Source organism: Tamandua tetradactyla, chromosome 15, assembly GCF_023851605.1.
Source record: "Tamandua tetradactyla isolate mTamTet1 chromosome 15, mTamTet1.pri, whole genome shotgun sequence".
In the NCBI taxonomy this organism is placed as follows: Eukaryota; Metazoa; Chordata; class Mammalia; order Pilosa; family Myrmecophagidae; genus Tamandua; species Tamandua tetradactyla.
In genome coordinates, this window is record NC_135341.1 from 43,015,551 (window position 1) to 43,034,935 (window position 19,385).

General features: G+C 39.6%; 1 long non-coding RNA gene across 1 annotated transcript in view; it reads left to right on the plus strand.

The window, feature by feature from the left end:
- LOC143657956 (uncharacterized) overlaps nt 1–19,385 on the plus strand; it is a 33,125-nt gene that overhangs the window by 4,653 nt on the left and 9,087 nt on the right. The window contains exons 2-3 of the long non-coding RNA XR_013163033.1: nt 1,059–1,114; nt 1,512–1,592. This is a non-coding gene — a long non-coding RNA (uncharacterized LOC143657956). The remainder of the gene's footprint in view (nt 1–1,058; nt 1,115–1,511; nt 1,593–19,385) is intronic.

Here is a 19,385-nt window from a genome sequence, read left to right on the forward strand (position 1 = left end):
CCATTTCAGTAACAATATTAAGTACAAAGCCTCATCATAATCGGTTATGGATGGGGTCTGTCCTGGGGCACAATTGCCCTGTCTATAGACCTGTGAAACTAGGAGGACAAGTTATCAGCTTCCAATGTACAATGGAGGGACAGGCATGAAATAGACATTCCCATTCCAGAAGGGAGAAATTCCAGAAGGAGTTACAAGTCCCAAACAACTGTGAAACTTAGCAGGGCAAATTCCGCTACACCTCATACAAATTTTGTAAAAAAAATTCAGTTGTGCATATAGTTTACCAACTATATCCAAACAATATCCAAACCATTAGACAAAAGGACTTTCTTCTGAACCTTCTTGGGTAGCTGCACTTCTAATTCTGACTTCCGCAGAAATTGCTGACTGCTTCCATGTTCAGTTAAACCCTAATATGTAGTCCTATTCTCCAGGGATTTGCTTTTCTGAAGTGCTGGGAGGTCCCTGATAAAGGCTTATTTGTCCCTAGAATCAAAGAAAACTATCTGAATAGGCACACTTTCCCAAGCCATTGTTTCTGGTTTCTTTGTGCCCATGGTTCAGTTCTCAACTTATCTTTTTCCTCCATCATTTTACTATATCTGGAAGGAGAAATCTAGCTGCACTTTCCACATGCTCAGCCTCCTCAGAAAAATATACAGATTCATTGCTTTCAAGTTCTGCCTATCATCCAATGTCAGAGTTCAATTTTGCCAAGTTTTCTAACACGTTCAAACAAAGATCACCTTTCCTCCAGTTTCTGATAACAAATTCATCATCAGAAGTACTATTAGCATCCCATACCTACCAACAGTTTCTTCAAAGCAATCTAGGATTTTTCTGTCACAAATCTCACAGTTCTTCAACCCTCTACCCATTGCCAAATTCCAAAGTCATTTCCACACTTTTGGTATTTGTAATAACAGCACCCCACTCCTGGTACCAAAATATGTTTTCGTTTCCTTGGGTGTTCCCCTTAACCAAGGGGAATTTATTAGTACACAATTTTGAAGGTAAAAGAAAATCCTAATCAAGATTATGTTTTCTTCCTGAAGACTGCAGTGTTCTGGGGCTGGCTGTCAGCAACCTTTGATCCTTCATTTGTCACATGGTAAGTCACATGGTCTTTCCCTTCTTTTCCATTTCCATTGATGTTTAGCTTTTAGCTGCTCCCTATGTGGCTGTCTCTCTTTCTGTTTGAATTTCACTCCATTTATTAAGGAATTCAGTAATCCTGATTGGATGGGCCACATCATACTGAATAGCCTCATCAAGAAGTATCATCTCCAATGAGTTCATACCCATAGGAGTGGATTAAGTTTAAGAACATAATTTTGGGGGGTGCATACAGCAACAAACTATGACACATAGGCTACAGATTTTCTTTCCTCCATCCTTTCTATGTTTTTCATATGAAACATTTAATGATATCTTAGCATGAGTTTCCTAGAATATGTAACCTGGATAAAAACTTATGTGCTAACGTTATTTTGGTGATACATTTCCAGGGAAGCAAGAGTGAGGAGTAAAAGTAAAGAGATGCAGGAAAGGAGGGAGCATCCCTTGCTTTAGCTGGACACAGCTTCACAGTGAGTATAGCTGGTTGCTCAACCTTCAAAGCATATCCAGAGAGGTCGTGGGAAACTACTGAAGCTGAGAACAGTCTATTGCACAAGAAAAGGTGGACAATTGATCTGCTGGCTCCTTCCAATCTATCTTATTGATCACAGACGCTCCCTAGAGTATTAACTCTACTACATTCCTAGGAAAACCACTGGAGAAACTGGGTCAAAGGCACAGTGACCAGTCTCTCTAATTGTGGCATGGGAACTTCTCCTCAGTCTTTGGTGAAGGCAGCAAAGGCAGCAGTCAAGCTTTGACAAGCAAGGAAATAATGCAAACAATAGCTAGGACTCCATCCAGGAAGCAAGGAAAGTGACCAAATCCCCAATGGAGTGGATAGGCAGGGCCTTTGCATAGTTTAGGGTAGTGCAAAACTGGGTCCAGAACGAATGACCAAGGACTGTAAATTTTGTTAAAAGTGTATTATAAACCAGAAAGATGTTATCATATTACCCCATGAAGTCTTTGGTAGGGAGTTAGGTACATTTGGGTATAAGTAATTCTGACTCTAAAACAGAAGAATTCTTTATTCTCATGTGATTATTTGTATTTTTGGAAACGTTTTTACATTCTACTTCTACTTATTCCTTATGCCACTCTAAGATGGGCAAGTATCAGAGTTGAAATAGTATAAGTATTGAAGCCTGGTGGATGTATATCTTGAGCCATTTATTTGTTGAGTAATATGGTGTACTGCTAATCTTCTTTGAGCCTCAGTTTCCTCAGGTGTAAGATGGGGACATTGGTGGCATTTCTCTTGCAGAGATGGATGTAGAATAGGTCTCTTACCTGGCACATCACATATAAGTATTTGTTTATTCATGGCTTCGTAATTTAACAGATGAGAAGACTGAGTCAAAGTTTTCAGGTGGCTTCCCAAAGTTGGGGCAGGACCCAGATTTTGATTCAAGTCCCATAGACTTATGGAAGATAAGGGTAGAAGGGGCTTTAAATATCATTGGGCTTAAAGTTTCTAGTCTTAGTTTGCTTTGGCTGCTATCACAAATATCATAAAATGGGTTTGGCTTAAACCACAGAAATTTATTGGCTCATGGTATCGAGGCTAGGAGAAGTCCAAAATCTAAATATTGACAAGACTTGCTTTCTCCATGAAAACAGCATTCTGATGCTAGCTGCAGGCAAGCCTTGGGTTTCATTGCTTCCCTTTTACATAGTAATATCCTCTCCTTTTTTTCCAGATTACCACTGACTTCCAGCTTCTGCTTCCTCTCTGTGACTTTTTCTTTATAATGTGTCCAATAATCTGGATGATGGTCCACTATTTTAGTTTCCTTTGACTGCTCAAGCAAATACCACACAATGGGTTGGCTTAAACAATGGGAATTTAGTTTAATCACAGTTTTGAGGTTAAGAGGAAGTCCAAATCAATGTGTCACCAAGATGATGTTTTCTCTTGAAGACTGGCATTCTTGGGCTTGCTGCTTGTTATCCTTGGTCCTGGGATCCTCTGTCACATGATAATTGATTATGGTGGCCTCTCCTTGCCTCTTCTAGATTCTGTTAAATTTCAGCTTCTTGTTTCCCATGGTTTTCTCTCTCTGTCTCTGAATTCCATTCTGATTATAAAGGACTTTATTAATAGGATTAAGACCCATCCTGATTAAGGTGACCACATCTTGCCCAAACTAATCTCATTGAAATATCCTGTTTACAATATGTTCATACCTACAAGAATGGATTTGGTTTAGGAACATGTTTTTCTGGGGGTATAGACTGTTCCAAATCACCTTATTCAGCTCACCACACCTTAACTAAAATGGCATCTTCAAAATATTATAGTTTACAATGGATTCATACCCATAAGGTTGTGGGTTAAGATTAAGAACACGTGCTTGTTGGGCTACATAATTCAACCTAACATAGTTTTAAAACTTTTATTTTTAGCTTCATAGTAAACCCTAGTAAACCCTAAAATAGGAATTAGATAAAGATAGGCTACTCTCTGTCAGTTGGATTTGGCCACCCAGACTCCTCTGTAACCCTTCAAGAACTGTGGTGCCTTGGGTTCCTTGGAATACCATTGGAAAATCTTTAGTCTCATCCTAACTCTGCCTTACTAATGAGGTCACTGAGGTAAAAGTTGTCACATTACTTGTCCAAGGTCATATTGGTCCATGGCAGGGTGGGATTTAAATCCTGTTGGCAGGATCCAAGCTCAGTGCTCTCCCTTCTCCACCTCACCAATTCCAGGGGACAAAGACAGCTAACCCTACCTGAGATAGTGCCAATCTGATGACGACTAAAGGGTACATTGTTCTCCAACCCAGGAATTGTCTGTGGCTCCTCAACCTCATTCCCATAATCCAGTGACCTCTTTTGCAGTCTTCACTGTGATAGGTTGATGTGAAGAGGCTGCATTTCCATGTTCTGGCCAATTGGGCTCCTGTTAGGCTTTGCGTAGGAATGCAGAAGGTTATCACACCCTTCTTCCTATTTCAGAGCTGTAAATGACTTGGGGAAACTTTCAAAACTTCAGCAACATCCATATTTCCATATCACCCATGGAAGCCATTATTTGTGGTCTTATGACTATTCCATTGTCTTTTTCTCCTTAACATTTAGAGATATCTTTTAAGGTACCAGATATTTCTCCCAGCTAAAGAGAACCAAGAAAATACATCGCACCATTTAACGAGTTACCCAAACATGGAGGGAGAACACAGTGTTTTAGTTTTCTAGCTGCCAGAATGCAATATACCAGAAATGGAATGGCTTTTAAAAAGGGAACTTTAATAAATTGCTAGCTTACAGTTCTAAGGCCAAGAAAACATCCCCATTAAAGCAAGTCTATAGAAATGTCCAATCTAAGGCATCCAGGGAAAGATACCTTGATTCAAGAACGCCGATGAAGTTCAGGGTTTCTCTCTCAAGTGAGATGGCACATGGCAAACACAGTCAGAGTTTCTCTCTAATCTGGAAAGGCACATGGTGAACACGGTCAGGATTTCTCTCTCGTCTGGAAGTGCACATGGGGAACATGGCATCATCTGCTATCTTCGTCTCCTGGCTTCCTGTTTCATGCAGCTCCCCAGAAGACATTTTCCTTCTTCATCTCCAGAGGTCATTGGCTGGTGGACTCTGCTTCTCATGGCTAAGTCATTCTGCTCTGCTCTCTCCAAATCTCCCATTCTCCAAAATGTTTCCTCTTTTATAGGACTTCAGAAACTAGTCAAGACCACTCAAATGGGTGGAGACATGCCCCTACCTAATCCAGCTTAACAAGCACTCTTGATTAAATCACATCTCCAGGGAGATGATCTAATTGCAGTTTCAAACATGCAATACTGAATAGAAATTAGAAGAAATGACTGCCTTTACAAAATGGGATTAGGATTAAAACATGGCTTTTCTAGGGTACATACATCATTTCAAACCAGCACACACAGGTACATTTTGTGCCTTCATCACATCTTCCTGATTGTCTTCTGATCAGAACTATGGAGGTGGACAGTTCCAAGATAGCTGAAGGTGTCCTGCAACTTTATGTCAGTTCACATCCTCCTAGAAGCAGATGCCAAAACTGGATAAAATGAGATTAGATAAGCAAGAAGTTTATTGGATAAACTCTAATTAAGGGTAAAGAGGAGAGAGCAAAAGTAGGCATGGAGAGCCTCAGACTGCAGTACAGGTCTGATACAGATGAAAGAAGAGGGAGAAGGAAGGATTAGATAGGAAGAGCCTCAGATGACAGCATAGTTCTGACACAGCCTTGACTAGACTGATAGGGAATCCCTCAGCAAAGATTGCTCATGGGAGATGGAAGTTCAGTGGGCAAGTGTGCACACTTCCATTCTTGAGGGTTTCGACTTTATATGAAACACATTCTGAATGGTTCCTTACAAGGTCATCAGCAGGATTGAGCCCCAGTTACCCACAGCAGTAAGCCACTCATTAATTAGCCATTATTATCATTCCTCCCATTTCTCACTTTCTCTACTGCTTCCTGGGACCACTTTCCAATTTTGTTTCTTAAGGGAGGCTGGGTTGTCCAATATGCCTTATTTTAAAGTGTCACCTTATTTATTTGCAAGGTGGATCTAATATACTTCACAGGATTCCTGCTTACATGCTCTCTAGTCCCTTTGTCCTTGCTTATACTTAAAAAAAAAAGCTTTTTAAATTCAGGGTGCTCTTTGATAACCATCGAATATCTCAAGATCGTCCACATCTCCCAAGAGTCTGTTACTTAGGGCTGTACAGCTTCAGGATCACTATTCTATTTTCTGTGCATGAGAAACCCTGAGATTTCCTTGAACTTTTCTTTTTATATCTGTATTCTAAAAACACAGTACACTCTAACCCATGCGAAATCATATTGCAATGTTTGCATGCTAGTTGACTTCCCTTGGAAATCAATCTTTCCCTACCTTCACCTTGAGGATTGCTACATTAGAAATTAAGAGAGTAGATTTTCTTTCCCCTTCATTCCCTTACTTCCTTCACTTAGTCTTACTACTGATGGGAAATATTTTTTATAAGACAGTAAAGCAACAGAGAATTTTACACACCTAACAATTTGCATCAGCCACTACTGGTGCTCAGCCTGCATCCTGTTGCCCTTATCACATCTCATCAGACTCCCATTTGCCTGTACTTCCATTTCATTACCTGAGGGTTTGTTCTGGCAGCTGAAGACAACTTCCTAACCATGGGCTGGCCTGAAGCCTCAGGGAATTAATGGTCACTGGGGTAGGCTTCATCTAAGGAAGACTCCTGATCTTGTCTTTGTTCTATACCAGTTCCTAGAGCATCTCAGTGGGTGGCATTGAGGACCAGTAGTCCCCAGGGGTAACTAGCTTGATACAGAACACTTCCCTAACCCACCTTTCCACTTACCAATGTTTTCTGAGGTCACTTCCCCAGTAAAATTTCTGGCACTCAAACTTTAACTCAGGATGTGCTTCTGAGAGAACTCAAATTATGATGTAACTCCTCCAAGCTCTGCTTAGAAGGAAGTCAAGTATTCCAAAGGGAAAGTTGTTAGAGCACACAGGTCCAAAACATCCTCCAGAAAATGACATGCTGCCTTTCCAGATAGAGCTAGGACTTTGGAAAAGGAAGAAGCAAAATGCTGGGGAAGTCAAGGAAAGGAGGAAGGAAGCAGGAAGGACACATAGTGATATTGGAATCTTGAACCCCATCTCAGGGAGGGAGATATGTTGGAAATGTAAAGCAATATATTATACCATGAACTCAAATCTTATTATTAAGAATGCCCCCTTCCTTGCAATGGGCTGGACCTGCCACCTCTTTGGAACCATGCAGACTTAATGAGAGGTTACCATCCATGTCTGTGTGTGTGTGTCTGTATCTCTCCCTCTGTGACAGAATCAGTTGAGCAAAAGGAAGTTATGACAACAGACCACTCTCCCTCATAACCTGGAAGTTTAGGGCATCTAGACTGCAGACCCTTCCCTTTCTATCAGTTAAATCTACAATGCTAGCCTAGAATATGTGTTCATACCAGAAGGCTACTGTGGCTGAAAGTATATCTCTCAGTACACAGTGAAGGAGTGAGCTTTTGCCTAGGTGCCCATTGGGAGTTAACAGAGCAGCATTTTTGTATGATGTCACTAGGCTGGGTCATGCTGAAAAGTGATAACTTCATCACTTTGAGCCTGGCTTTTTGAAACATTTAAAGAATCAATTAGTTATTTTTATGCTGATTTTTAAAATCCTCCTTAATATTGATCCAAATAAGGATGATTGTGTGTCAAACAAAAAGCCAAGGAGTCTGCAGGTGTACTATTTCTGAGCATAACTAGCTAAGACTATTGGCTGGAAGTGGAGATAGATATTTCCTTTCCGATGTCAGGAAACTCCAAAGGAATCCTGTCTGTGGAACATATATCTGCCCAGTCCATGCCAAACACCTCCAAAGGACAACCTGTTGCATTTCTTCAGTTACTATTTGATGTCACAATTTTTCTTTTGAAAGTGTGTGCATTATAGGTCCTGGAATGTCTATAAATAATCATGGATTAAAAAATCATATTCGTGGTGCACAGATCAAGATGACAGTGAGAAGATTTAGGGCTGTTTCTCTTAACAGAAGCTTTAAACAGCTAACAAGAACTGGAAGAAAATCTTTCTCAAAGCTCCAGAAAATAGTTATAGGACCACAGTAATAGGGCAAATGCTGAATTTTTTTTTTTTAAAAAAAAGGCTACTCCAAAGTTGTAGCATCTCCTGGTACCCTAGTTAATCTCTCTCTCATCCCTCATCAAAGTGTTCAGCACAGAGCTGGAAAGCACTCCCAGAGCAGATCCCTGGTCCAGGTTCTAGAAGGAACAGAGTAATCCTTGTGCACATTCTGGGAGCATGTATGTCTGGCCCAATCTGTCTGTTGGTGACCTACGAGACTCACCATACCAGAACTAGCCCTTGTATGTAGAAGGAGACTCACAGAGCTCTCCTACAGAACATTATAGAAGAGAAATAAGTGGCTTCCTTGGGCAAGGGATTGCTGGCCTCAGGACATATAGTATAGTACCTGAGACCATTAGGAAACTGTTTCCTGGGGGACAGAGGACATTTGTAACCATGTAAGCAAGGGAATACTTATGGCCATACATGCATGTCCCAGACAGGATGTTTATGCAGAATGGATCAGGGAAGACTATTAATTTTAGCCTGGAGCTATTCTCTAAATCCATTCATTGTATGAATAAGTGCTGAAAGAGAGGCCTGCACAGGTCAATCTGCAAATACTAGGAAAGATGCTTTTCCCTTCTGGTTTTTTATTTTTGTTAGCTCCTGGCATTCAAAGAAAGCTCTGTCCTAACACTAGCTAGATACAAGCTTAAGGAACAGATGCCTAAGTATAATAAATGTTCACGTTTCAACAAAATATTGCAAAACAAAGAAACAGGAAGTGATGGTTCAGACAAAGGAGAAGATGAAAGCATTGCAAACTACCATGAGAAGGATCAGGCTTGGGAATTCAAGACAAGACTTAAAAAAAAAATGGCCCTAAATATGCTCAAAGAACTACAGGGAAACATGGACAAAGAACTAAAAGAAATCAGATTAACAAACAAACAAAATGAACACAAAGAGAATATCAATACAGAGGTGGAAATTATAAGAAGGAGACAAGAAGAGGTGGGGCAAGATGGCAGCATAGTGAGGTGTCGAATTTAGTTCATTCTCCAGAGCATCTAGTAAATAGCCAAGAACTGTATGGAATAACTATGGGGGGGGGGGGAACATCAGTGACCAGACTGGAGTGGGTGGAATGGCTGAGATCCCACACAGAACTGTAAGTCTCCCAAGCCTTAGAGGCCAGTGCCCCTCCCACTCAAGCATAGCATGCTGGTTCCCTGAGGGGAAAGGAAACAGACTTTACTAGTAGCAAAGAAGTTAGCTCAACCAAGCTCCAATTGCAGAATTAATTAACAGATTTAACTGCTAAAAACAGGCCCTGAGCAAAGATAAACATGGAGTAAGCACTAAAGGAACCAGGAGTTTTTGCCCCAGAAGAGAGGGGGTGGGGTTGATGGAAAAAAAAAACATAGACTTTTTGACTTGGACAGCACAAAATACAGGAAAAGGGCTGGACTTCAAGGAAAGGGGGCACATAGAGCCTGGGGACACATAAAGTCATGTGCCAACTCCAGCTCTTGACTGACAAACCCAGGGAGCTGGGATCTAGCTCTGAAAACACTTTTTTTCTCTCTTTTTTTTTTCACTTCCTAACAGCTCATTAGATGGAACTGCTACCATTCTCAGACTTCAGCTCATCCCCAGGCAAGGGTGGAATTAAGGTATATCTGAAAGACAGAGTAAATAGTCAAGTGAATGGGAACAATTCCCTAACTGGTGTATCTTCCCCAAGAAAAGGGGAGTGAGGTCCAGTTCAAGTGGTTGTCCTACTTCAGGGAGTTCAGGCACCAGGGGCTGAAAAGCAGAGGCAACTTAATCCCACCCTTTACCTCAACCTCTTTCTCAACCACACCACTGGCAGGTAAATGTTGCTGAAATTAAAGGCACTGCATCACCTTACACTGGTGGAAAGCTTGCTGGGCAGAATAGGAAAAGCACAGAGTCTAGAGGCTTCATAGGATAGTCTGACAGTTTGCTGGATCTCACCCTCAGGGAAACTTGATACTGGCTACTCTCTCCTCCTGAGACATGAATCTTTCTGGTTCAGGAAAATCTGCCTGAGGTTGATCATATCTGAGGAGACCCTCCTCAAAAAAAGTTCAATATAGGCAGGGCAATAACCAGAAAAACAGCTGAAAAATTCTGATCAGTTAAACAGAACCTATACTGGAGGTCTAGAATAAGTTGAACTGAATGTCAAACAACAGATAGAGAAAAATCCAGCCAACAAGAAAACTCTAGATAAAAGAGTGAAAATGACCTCCAGAATAAACAAAGGAAATGAAATGCCTAGAAACCAGCAAAAGACAACCAGTCATAATACAAAAATCAAAGATATGGCCTGGTTAAAGGAACAAACCAACATTTCAAATGAGATACAGGAGTTGAAACAACTAATTAAGGATGTTTGAACAGACATGAAAAAATCAAATCAACAAGTTGAAGGAAGATTTGGCAAAAGAAATGAAGGATATAAAGAAAACATTGTGTGAACAGGAAGAAGAATTCAGAAGTTGAAAAAATAAATGGCAGAACTTATGGGAAGAAAGGCACAATAGAAGAGATAAAAAATAAAACAATGGAAACCTACAACAACAGATTTGAAGAAGAAGAAGAAGAAGAAAGGATTCATAAACTAATCAGATTGTCAAATGTCAAAGGCAAAGAGAATTTTGAAAGCAGCAAGAGAAAGCAGTTCATCACCTACAAGGGAAGCTCAATGAGACTATGTGTGGATTTCTCAGCAGAAACCATAGTGGCAAGAAGACAGTGGAATAATATATGTAAGATTCTGAAAGAGAAAACCTGCCAATCAAGAATTCCATACCAAGAAAACCTATTCTTCAGAAATGAAGGGGAGTTGAAAGTATTTTCAGACAGTCACTGAGAAAGTTTTTGACTAAGAGACTGGCTCTACAAGAAATGCTAAAGGGAGCACTACAGGCAGATAGGAGAGAGAGATCTGGAGAAGAGTGTAGAAATCAAGACTATCAGTAAAGGTGGAAAGAAAAAAAATATGTATATATGACATATAAAATCCAAAAGACAAATGCTAGAAGAAAGTACTACCTGTTCAGTAATAACATTAAATGTTAATGGATTAAACTCCCCAATCAAAAGACATAGACTGCTAGAATAGATTGAAAAACAGGATCCATCTATATGCTGTCTATAGGGAATCAATTTAGACCCAAGGACTAAAACAGACTGAAAGTGAAAGGTTGGAAAAAGATATTTCACACAAACAACAAACCAAAAAGAACAGGTGTAGCTATACTAATATCTGAAAAATTATACTTCAAATGTAAAATAATTAAAAGAAACAAAGAAAGACACTATGTATTAATAAAGGGAACAATTCAACAAGAAGTCATAACAATCATAAATATTTATGCACTGAGCCAGAGTACCCCAAAATACATGAGGCAACCACTGACACCACTGAAAGGAGATATAGGCACCTCTATAATAATAGTTGGAGACTTCACTTCACCACGGTCATCAATGGACAGAACATCTAGACAGAGAATCAATATGAAAACAGAGATTTTGAATAATAAAATAAATGAACTAGACTTACCATACATTTACAGAACATTATACTCCACAACAGCAGGGTACACATTTTTCTCAAGTGCTTATGGAGCAATCTCAAGGATAGACCATATGCTGGGTCACAAAGCAAGTCTCAATAAATTTTAGAAGATTGAAGTTATACAAAGCACTTTCTTGGATCTTAATGAAATGAAGTTGGAAATTAATAATAGGTAGAGGGCTGGGAAATTCACAAATATATGGAGGATAAACAACACAGTCTTAAACAACCAGTGGGTCAAGGAAAAAATTATAAGAGAAATCAGTAAATATATTGAGGCAAATGAAAACAAAAACACAACATATCAAAATTTATGCAGCAAAGACAGTGCTGAGAGGGAAACTTATTGTCCTAAATGCCTATATTTAAAAAGAAGAAAGCAAAAATTGAGTAACTAACTGTTCACCTGGAAGAACTAGAGAAAGAACAGCACACTAACACCAAAGCAAACAAAGGAAAGGGATAATAAAAATTAGAGCAGAAATAAATGAAATTGAGAATATGAAAACAGTAGAGCTAATCAACAAAAACAGAAGTTGGTTCTTTGAGAAAATTCATAAAATTGATGAACCTTTAACTAGGCTGGCACAGAAAAAAAGAGAGGATGCAAATAAATAAAATTACAAATGGAAGAGGGGACATAACCTGTAGAAATAAAGCCAGTAATGAGATGTTACTATGAGTAACTATATGCTAATAAACTAGACAATGTAGATTAAGACTTCCAGGAAAGGCATGAACAACCAACATTGACTTAAGAAACAGATGACATCAACAAAACAATCACAAGTAAATGATTGAATGAGTCATCAGGAAGCTCCCCAAAAAGAAAATTCCAGGACCAGATGACTTCACATGTGACTTCTCCCAAGCATTCAAGAAAGAACTAGTATCAATCCTGTTCAAACTCTTCCAAAAAATTGAAGAGCAGGGAAAGCTACCTAACTCATTCTATGAAGCTAAAATCACCCTAATACCAAAGTTAAACAAACATACTACAAGAAAAGAAAATTGCAGTCCAATCTCTTTAATAAATATAGATGCAAAAATCCTCAACAAAATCCTCACACATTGAATCCAGCAGCACATTAAAAGAATAATGCATCATGTCTTGATCATGATGTATACATCATGCCAATCTGGTCCACATAAGAAAATCAATTAATGTAATACACCATATCAATAATTCAAAGCAGAAAAACCTACATGATCATCTCAATTGATGTAGAAAAGGCATTTGACAAAATTCAATGTCCTTTCTTGATGAAAACACTTTAAAGGTTAGGAATAGAAGAAAATTTCCTAAATATGATAAAAGGACTATATGAAAAGCCCACACCTAACCTCATCCTCAATGGAGAAAGACTGAAAGCTTTCCCTCTAAAATTGGGAAAAAGACAAGGATGCCCACTGTCACCATTTGTATTAGTTTGTAAGTTTACAGTTCTAAGGTCATAAATATTTCCTAACTACGGCATCCTGAGAAAGATACTTTGGTTCAAGGAAGGCCAGTCTTGGAAGGCACATCTGCTGGTCCTTCTTTCTGGTTTGGTTGCTTCCAGTTTCTGATACCAGTCTAAGCATCTGTGGGCCTTTACTTAGCTTCTCCAGGATACAACTCTGGGTTCTGGCTTAATTAGCATCTCATGGGAAGGCACATGGCTATGTCTGCTGGGCTCTGACATGTCTAGGTAATTGCTCCTTCTGACAGCACTCCAAGCATCTCCAAATATCCATGTCTCTGTCAGCTCTGAAGCAATTGTTCTCCAAGTGTCTGTATCTGAGGTTTCTTAAAAATATTTTCCCTTTTAAAGGATTCTAGTAAATGAATCAAGGCCCACCTGGAATAAGTAGAGTTATGTTTCCATCTAAGCAAAAGATCACACTCACAATTGGGAACGTCACATCTCTGTAGTGATTTTCTAATCAAAAGTGTTTTCACCCTACAATATTGAATCAGGATTAAAAGAAATAGCTGACCCCACAGGATTGGCTTTTCTGGGATACATAATAATTTCAAAAGAGTACATTCCATGCTCTGGACCCAAAAAAGAACATGTTCTTTCCATATACAAAATACATTCACTCCATCACAATATCACAAAAGCCTTAAGCCATTTCAGTAAAAATACAAATGTCAAACAGTACAAAATCTCATCAAAGTTAGCTACAGGCATAGTCTGTCCTAAGGCAAAATTCTTCTCTGGCTCTGGACCTGTGAAATTCAGAAGAAGTTACCTGTTGTCAACGTACAAAGAAGGGACTGTCATAGTATACATTTTTCCATTGCCATAGGGAGAAATTGAAAGGTAATCAGGGGTCACTGGCCTCAAAGAGTTCTGAAAACCTGCAAGGCAAACTCCACTGGATTTCAAAGTCTGAAAGTCATATATCCTCTGGGCTTTAAAAAGTGGCAGTTCCATATTTTCCAAGACCTATGGCAGCCTTGCTGTCTCCAAATGCTGGGGTGAGGGTTGCTAGGCTGGGGCTCATTGAGGGGACCTCCTTTTTCTCAGCTCCACCCTCTCCAAACATTGGAACAGCACCCAGGCTGTCTGTCATCTCCATGGAACACATTCAACCTCTCCAGAACAATGGATTGGCAGCCAGGCTGCCCCAATCCCCAGTGTATGTGCTCCACCCTCTCTAAGGCCTGGGGCAGCACAACTTTTCCTGAGCAATGAAGCAGAAGATCTGCCCTCTCCTTTTAGAGCAAACTCACCCTCTCCATGTGTATCCAGACCTTAGCTTCCATGGTTCTGCCTCTAAAGTCATTTTTCCTTCAATTTGTCCCTTTTCTGTCTCTTTTAGTCGACCGGCAGTTCTGTTTATACAGATCCTATAACACTTTTGCTGGTTTTCTATGTAGTATGCAAGGATCATAACCATTAGACAATAGGACTTCCCACAAATCCTTTCTAGGTAACATCATCTCTAATCCTCATTTGTCCTAAAATGGCTGACTACTGCCACATTTGGTTAAATCCTCACATGGGGTACTATTCTCTGGGTTCTCCCTTTTTGGAATCCCAGAATTTTCCAGACCACCTATTTCTGTTTTCCTTGCATGCAAGAATTCAGTTCTCAATTTACCTCTTTTCTCTTGCATTTTACTATAAGCTTCAAGGAGCAATCATGCTGCAACTTCCACATTTGTTTGGAAATTTACTCATCTAAGTACCCTGGGTTATTGCCTTTACATTCTAACTTCCATCCAACTGCAGTATACAATTCAGCCAAAAATCTCTGCCACTTTAAAACATAGGTCTCCTTTCTTCCAATTTGCTATAGCACATTGCTCATTTCTGCCTAAAGCCTTGTTGGAGGTATCTTTAGAGTCCATATTTCTAGCAACAGTCTCTTCAAAGAAATTCAGGACTTATCTATCAAAATCCTCACAACTCTTCTAGAATCTTCCCCTTATCCATTTAGAAAGCCATTCCAACATATTTGGTATTTACAAACCACAACAGCATCCCGCTTCTGGAACCAAAATCTGTATTAGTTTGTTAAAGCTGCCAGAAAGCAATATACCAGAAATGAAATGACTTTGAAAAGGGGGATTTAATCAGTTACGAGTTTACAGTTCTAAGGTCATTGATATGCCCTAACTAAGGTGTGCAGAGAAAGATTCTTTGGCTCAAAGAAAGCTGATCTGGGAAGGTATGTGACTGGCGTCTGCTGGTCCATGTTCCATTTCCTTTACTTCCAGCTTCTGATGCCAGTGGTTTCTCTCTAAGCATCTGTGGGCCTTTGCTTAGCTCCTCTGAGACACAGTTCAGAGGTCCTAGCTTACTTAAATAGCTCATGGGAAGGCACATGGCTATATCTGCTGGGCTCTGCCCATGTCTAGACATCTGGTCCCTCTGTCAGCACTCCAAGCATCTCCAAACATCCATGCTTCTGTCAGCTCTGAAGCAACTGTTCTCCAAATGTCTGTATCTGAGGTTTCTTTAAAATCTTTCCCCTTTTAAAGGACTCTAGTGTACTAAACAAGACCCACCATGAATGGATGGAGTTATAGCTCCATCAAATCAAAGGTCACACCCACAGTTGTACATGTCGCAGCTCTGTAGAGATAACCTAATCAAAAAGGTTTCTACCCTACAGTATTGAATCAAGATTAAAAGAAAAGGCTGCTGCCACAAGATTGGATCATATTTAAAACACGGCTTTTCTGGGGTACTAAGTTTTAACCTGGAACACCATTGTTATTCAACATTGTGCTAGATGTGCTAACTACAGCAATTAGAGAAGAAAAAGAAATAAAAGGCATTCCAAATTAGAAAGGAAGAAGTAAAACTCTCACTGTTTACAGATGACATGATAATATAAGTCAAAAATCCCTAAAAATCAACCAAAAAGCTACTAGAGCTAATAAATGAGTACAGCACAAAGTGGCAGGGTATAAGATCATTACCCAGAAATCAGTAGTGTTTCTATACCCTAGTGTGCTATGTGATCATACCAGGAACCATTAATTTTCACTTAGGTTGGATTGTATGATGTGTAAATAAAACTGTTTAAAAATGAACAGAGAGGGGCAGGCCATGGTGGCTTAGCAGGCAGAGTTCTCACCTGCCATGCCAAAGACCCGGGTTTGATTCCCAGTGCCTGCCCATGTGACAAAAAAAAAAAAAAAAAAAAAAAAAAAAAAGGCAGAGAGATACAAGTGTTGGAGAAAATGTGGAGAAAGAAATGTACCTATTCACTGTTGGTAGGCAAGCTGAGAGGTGCTGTCCCTTTGGATGGCAGTGTGGTGTTTCCACAGGAGGCTAGGGGTGGGTTGCTGTTCTAGTTCACTAGCTGCTGGAATGCAACACACCAGAGATGGATTGGCTTTTAATAAAAGGGGATTTATTTCATTAGTTCTTCAGAGGAAAGGCAGCTAACTTTCAACTGAGGTTCTTTCTTACGTGGGAAGGCACAGGGTGATCTCTACTGGCCTTCTCTCCAGGCATCTGGGTTCCAATAACTTTCCCCAGGGTGATTTCTTTCTGCATCTCCAAAGGCCTGGGCTGAGCTGCGAGTGCTGAGATGAGGTATGCTGAGCTGCTTTGGCTGTGCAACATTGCAGTCTCTCATTTAAACACCAGCCAATTAAGTCAAACATCATTCATTGCCCCAGGCATGCCTCCTAGTCCACTGCAGATGTAATCAGCAACAGATGAGGTTCATGTACCATTGGCTCATGTCTGCAGCGACAGAACTAGGTGCCTTCACCTGGCCAAGCTGACAACTGAATCTAACCACCACAGTTGCCAAATGATCCTGCAATCCTATTGCTATATATATACGTGGAGGAACTGAGAGTGGAGATATGAATGACATTTGCACACTGGTGTTTATGGACATTTGTACATTGGTGTTTATGGTGGCAGTGGATGGAGGTAGCCTAAGGGTACAAGGACTAGTAAATTGAAGTGGGAACTGTGATGCATACATACAACAGACTACTGAGCAGCTGCAAGAAGGAATGAAGTTGTGAGGCATGCAACTAGGTGAATGAACATTGAGGACAGTATGTCAGAAACAAAAAGATGAATATTTTTATGCCTCACTCATATAGACTAACTATAATATACAGACTTGGAGAATTGAAGTTAAAAGCATGAGTTATCAAGGTTGGGGCCTATCATAAAGGTTCCTAGATCGCAAGCTCCTACAGCAGTCACATCTGTTCTAGAATTGTAACTGTTATTTCTAAATTTTGAGATACCGAGCTATTTATGTATATACCTGGTCATTCGTTGAAACATTGGGTATTTGGGTGACCCCTGAGACTCAGAGCTCTGAAGCTATGAAAGTCAGCATTATCCCATACAGCAACTATTTTAAAAAGTTGAAAAAGTGATCAGACTTCAACTAGAGATATGAATGAAGCTGATCTGGATAGGACCAAGGTAAACCAGATACAGGGTAAAGGATGATATGGTCTGTATTTCAAAACTTCAATTTCTGTATGAGACCAAAGGAAGAGATGTTTATTTGGTGCAAAATTTATATTTTGGGTAGCACAACATCTAATTTAACTTGTATGACCAGTTTATTTTTACCCCATAATTATGTGGAATCTTGAATAAGGCATGAGATCTTGTTGGATTATACAGGTTAGTGTGATACCCTGATACATCGCAGAGTAATTTGGGGAGGAAATAAGACAGTATTTGCAAAGTCCCCTTGGGGAACTTGGGAGAAAAGAGGAAATATTCAACTTCCCCATCTGTGGAATTCCTGATATTCTCACAAGCATAGGAACAGTCATTTCAGTAGGCTGAGCTCTCTCGATCTTGGGGCTCGCCCCTATGAAACTTATCCCTGCAAAGGAGAAGCTAAGTCTACTTATAATTATGCCTAAAAGTCACCCCAGAGAACCTCTTTTTTGCTCAGTTTAGCCTTTCTCTTTAAGCCAACTCGGCAGGTGAACTCACTGCCCTCCTCACTATGTGGGACATGACTCCTAGGGGTGTAAATCTCCCTGGTAACTTGGGACATGATTCCCAGAGATGATCTGGTACCTGGCATCATGGTATTGAGAAGCCTTCTTGACCAAAAGGGGGAAGAGAGAAATGAGACAAAATAAAGTCTCAGTGGCTGAGAGATTTCAAACAGAGTTAAGAGGTATCCTGGAGGTTAGTCTTATGCATTACATAGATATCCTTTTTGGGTATGGTGTATTGGAGTGGCTTGAGGGAAGTACCTGAAACTGTTGAATTATATTGCAGTAGTCTTGATTCTTGAAGATGATTGTATAACTATATAGCTGTGACTGTGTGATTGTGAAAACCTTGTGGCTGATACTAACTTTATCCAGGGTGTGGACAAATGAGTAAAAAAATAAGGACAAAAAATATAAAGAAAGAATGGGAGAGTGAGGGGTTAAAAAAATTGGGTAGATTGAAATATTAGTAGTCAATGAGAGGGAGGGCCAAGGGGCATGGGATATATGGTTTTTTTTATTATTCATTTTTCTGGAGTGATACAAATGTTCTAAAAATTATCATGGTGATGAATACACAACAATGTGATGATATTGTGAGCCATTGATTTATACTTTTTTAATGGGCTGTATGTGCAGGAAAGTATCCCAATAAAAAATATTTTAAAATGAATCAAATAGAGCTGAAGACCACAGTAACAAATAAAAAATTTCTTAGACTCCTCTACCTGTCAGCAGCAGATTGAAGATGGCAGAAAAAGAATCAGAGAACTAGAAGATAAGACAATTGAAATATCTAGTATGAGGCAGGGAAGGAAGAAAGAATGAAGAAAAGTGAACAGAACCTGAGGAAACTGTGGGACACCATCAAGAGTACCAACATACAAATTGTGAGATGCCAGAAGGATAAGAGAGGGATAAAGGGGCAGAGAGAATATTCAAAGATATAATGGCTGAAAACTTCCTAAATTTGATGAAAGACATAAATAGACACATCCAAGATAGTCAATGAACTCCAAAAAGGATAAAGTCAGATAGGCTCACACTGTGACATGTTATAATCAAACTGTCAAATGCCAAAGATAGAGAATTCTGAAAGCCCTAAGAGAGAAGCAACATGCAAAGCGCCCTGATAATATTACGTCCCGATTTCTCATTGGATACCAAGGAGGCAATATGGCAGCAAGAAGGCATTTAAAGTACTAAAAGTGAAAAATTGCCCAAGTATTTTACATTTGGCAAAACTGTCTTTCAAAAATAAGGAAAGGACTAAAACATTCCCAGATAAGCTAAAGCTGAGGAACTTCATCACCACTAGGCCAGCCCTATAAGAACTGCTGAAGGTCATAGGTTAAAAGGAAAGGATACTAGGCAATAGATCAAAGTCACATTGAGAAAATAAAGATCTGCAATAAAGATAAGATCATGAGAATATAAGATACCAGTACTATTGTATTTTTGCTTTGTAATTCCACTTTTTAAAAATGTAGTGTCTAATCAGTGGACTCACATTGTATAAATACCTAATTCATGGTAAGAACTACATAAATGTTAAAGGATAAAGGGGTATAGGAACATAGTTTATACATGCTATGGAAG